Source organism: Symphalangus syndactylus, chromosome 11, assembly GCF_028878055.3.
Source record: "Symphalangus syndactylus isolate Jambi chromosome 11, NHGRI_mSymSyn1-v2.1_pri, whole genome shotgun sequence".
NCBI lineage: Eukaryota > Metazoa > Chordata > Mammalia > Primates > Hylobatidae > Symphalangus > Symphalangus syndactylus.
The window spans coordinates 18,293,340-18,297,385 of NC_072433.2; the positions used below are offsets into that span (position 1 = coordinate 18,293,340).

General features: G+C 49.4%; 1 non-coding gene across 1 annotated transcript; it reads left to right on the forward strand.

Annotated features, from left to right (window-relative positions):
• The first annotated feature begins 518 nt into the window (after positions 1–518).
• LOC129457947 (small nucleolar RNA U13) lies at positions 519–618 on the forward strand. Its single transcript, XR_008649477.1, has one exon. It is a non-coding gene; the product is annotated as a small nucleolar RNA U13 (small nucleolar RNA).
• Positions 619–4,046: the final 3,428 nt, after the last annotated feature.

Genomic DNA, 4,046 nt, shown 5'->3' on the forward strand with positions numbered 1-4,046 from the left:
AACTTGGGGTCCTAGCTCTTAACTCCACTGTTAAATCTGGGTCCCTGGGGAATCAACAGAGAGCTGCATCCTTAGTCAGAGCTGACAATACCGGCTCTCTCCTTCTCCCATCTTGGAGACCGGAAACCTCCTGTATTGGTTGCCTGGGTCATATCTAGCTGTGTGCCCACCTGGGCCTTCTGAGGCCATCTACTCCCACTAGGCCCCCTGTCTTCTGGTTCCCTGGTCCAGGGCCCAGAGTCCAATGCCAACACCACAGGAAAGCCTTGAACACTCTGAAGACTCTGCCAGTGGGAGAGTTCTTGGGGAACCCATGATGGTAGGTGGTGGGGATGAGGAAGTCCAGAGCTGGCATTTGAATTTTGTCATTGTTTTATTAAAGTTTAAAATTTAATAAAACAAAATTTATGGGAGATGTTCCAGTTCCACATGCATCATTCGACTTCCGGTTGACACAGCATGTTAGCAAGTGCACAGCCCAGCCTCCCGTCTCTGGATGTCAAAAATGGTAAGGCTTGATCTTTTGTGTCTCCTAAGTGTGATGATTTAGTTTTCATACTCATGTGAGGTGTGCCTCCCTTAACCTTATTATGACATCAGCATATTACCCATCTGACGTTAAAAAAAAAAAGCTTGTGGTTGTTTGAGGATTTATAGGGATGTGGGTATGCTGGTTTCATGGTCCATACTTGCCAGGGCTGGGAGTGAGACAGGGCCTGGATGGGACAGAGCCTCACGTCCTTGGTGCTGCTGTTGGAGGCCCCAGACTCTCAGCCCAACAAACATTTCTGCCTCCATTACAGCAGCATGTCCTTGAACCAGTTGTGGAGGATAAGCTGACAGTGCTTACCTACCCACGAGGGAAGGAGTGGAGCAGAGCCAAGAAGGAACCGATTGCACAGCCACGCAGCCAGATCTTGGCTCTGCTGGTTACTTGCTGTACAAAATCCTTCTTCATCTGTAAAATGGCAATAACAAGAGACCTTCTTCCCTCATTGGGTTATAGCCAGATAGTGCCTGTGAGGTACTCTCAGTGAGCACTAAATGTGTGGTCACTTTTCATTGTAGGCTAGATGCTTGCTGGGCATTAGGTCACTGCTTCACAGAGCATGCAGTCAAAATAAGATTGGAAAGTTCACAGATATCTGAAATACTTCAAGGTGTGCTAAGTCCTGAGAGGAGCCAATAGAGTATGTGTGCCTGTGTGTGCACATGCAATCTGGGGTGACTTCTAGGAGGAGGTGATTTTTGATGTGGCCTTTAGAGACGTGGGAAAGATTTCAATTAAAAGATCTAGAGAAATTTGACAAACACTACTTCAGCCAGGTGACCAGTATAAACATCAACAATGATAAATCATGTCGATAGTATGTACTCCGGGTATGAAATGATGAAAATGGCACTTCACCTCTGTGGTTTTCCACCCATAAACCCAGTTTAATAATGAGGAAAACATCAGACAAATTCTGATAGAGCGTCATTCTATAGAACACCCAACCAGTACCCTTCAATACGGTTGAGGTCATCAAAACCCAGCAAAGCTATGAGAAAAATCTCACGGCCAAGAGGAGCCTAAGCAGATGTGACAACTAAGGGTAATTGGGATCCTGGAGAAGATCCTGGAACAAGAAAAGGACACCAGGTAAAAACTACTAAAATCTGAATAAAGTATGGACTTCAGTTAAAAAAACAACAGGAAGTAAGCTCATTTTCTCGGAAAAGGGAAGACTCAGAAGAGTTTAGCCTATGATAGTTCTAAGGGGGTCTTAACAGTGATTAACCCATTTATGCCTGAGGTTGTAATTTTCTGAATTTGAAAAATCAGAGCTTGGTGATGACCTTGAGTAGTAGGATATAAATAAGTCCCACATGCTCAGCGTTCCAATAATGGAACGCTAGGCATAAATGAAGGCATTAGCCAAAGGCTGGAACTGCAGCCATCACTGATGATTGTTGATAATAATAACAGCAGTAACTAACAAGACCAAGCGAGGCTGACTACACAGGGGGTCTGTTGGCCGGGGTTTGGCCTCCTTCCTGACATGCCTCTTAGTGTGTGTGTGTGGGACACACCGTTCTTTAGTTAATCTCACTGACTGCCCAGAGCAGGGCAGGGTTCCCTACCCCATGGAAGCCACACACAGCCTGGTGGCACAGGGTGTGATGAGTGTTGTGAAAAGGGGACACCGACCTAGCCCGATGACAGATGAGGGAGGCCTCCTGGACCAGGCGATGTTCAGGGGAGCCCGCGGAGGGGAGTCAGTGAGCATGCACACCGACCTCTGTGGGACGGCGGCTCCAAGGGGCCCCCTGGCACCAGTGCTTGGTCCCTGCTCAGACCCTCCCCTCCTCAGATCCGAGCCCACCACCCAGGACAGAACACAGTCCCTCAAAGCGGCTAGGGTGACAACAGTTTTTAAAAAATCAGAGAAATGGTTACAGTTTGGCTCAGATTTCTGGGATGGACGGAGCAGCGAGACATTTGCATGAACGCCTCGGAGGGTCTGGAGCTCTCCGCTGTCATTTATAGCTTTCCTTTTAATCACGCTGTATTTCTAAATATCTGTCTAATGTATAATACAAGCTTAGGCTCTTGCGGCCATAGCCTCCCTTTCAGCACTGTTTCTAAAATCCCATTTACAGAGGACAAATAGCTTTTGGGTAAAAGAGTCTTCACCTCTTCAAAGAAGCAGTTAGCCGGCTGTTCTCCCCTGACTCTGCCTATCTGTGGTTGGGGCGACAAAGTGAGATTATTTTATTTCCATTTAAACTCTCTGGGGGTCTGGCTGTCGAGGGAGGCAGCTGCTGTCTTTGTTGGCTGCTTTTCCTCCACAAAGTGCTGTGTAGGTTTCTTGGGGTGGGGGAATGGGGTAGGCAGTGGCACTGTCAGGGGGCCTGTTTTCACCCAGCTGCCCCTATCTTGGCCTGAGGAACTGTGCCCAGCACTTCTCTGAACTTCAAAGGTGCTCTCAGCAGGATATTAGCGGTCATGGCTCAGGAGGGTGTGCTCGCTGAGTCTGTGAATATTTGTGTGTATCAGTGCCCTGGGCCATGTGGTTGGCTGGATTTGTTGAGAAGCATGCTCATTCCACGAGCCAGAATTTTTGGAGTGCCAACTGCATATACCAGTCACTGGTCGAACAAAGATGCCGGGTTACCTCCCAGTTTCCCTTGGGAATGGGGAAGGATGGGGTTCTGTGGGAGCTTGGAGGAGAGGTACCTGGTTCAGCTGGGGAGGGCCTCCTGGAAGAGGTGATGTCTAAACTGAACTCTGAAGGATGAGCAGAGGTCACCCTGCTGGCACTTTCCTCCTCCAGGACAGAAGCATGGGGCACTGGGTCTGCCATGTGCAGGCCTGGCACCCTGAGAGGAATGCTATGAGATATGGGGACACACGTGGCCAGACCCATGGAACTCAAAGGACTGTGGAGATGACAGCAAGGGGCAGCTGGCACCAGGGCCCACCTGGCATGATGAAGTTGTCTTACGCTGGGGAGGGGAGACTGGGAGTGTTTCTTATCCTCAGACCCTTGAACCAGTTGGGGAATGAAATAGCTTGGGAACAAATAGTATGTATTGTATCACTGGGCAAGGAGAACTTGACCAAGAGGTGGTTCCAGCAGGTAGGGTAGGGAATTAATTATTTTTGTTAACTTCCTCAAGACCCAGTGGGAGACGAGTGAGTGCCCTCATATCAAGGGTGATGTAGGGGCCAGTGACCTCTCCTGCGGGGACCCTCATCTGGGGATTGCTGGGAGATGGCATGGCCATCAGACTCACCTTCCCTTTCCAGCTGCTGCAGAAGGAGTCCACAGGTTCTTCTTGCCTCTGTTTAACCTAAAAGCTCCCTCCAGTGCCTGGGGATGCTTGGTTCCTGGCTGAGGTTTGGAGGACTTGTGGGTACCTCCTTCAGGAATGTGAGACAGGCAGGCGCCGAGGACCCCTGACTCAGACTCTGTTAGTATGACTGAGACAAGACTGCCTCTTGACCAGGGGCTGGAAGAGTCCGGGGCATTGGTGGGAGGTTCACTGCTCTCTCAGAGAAC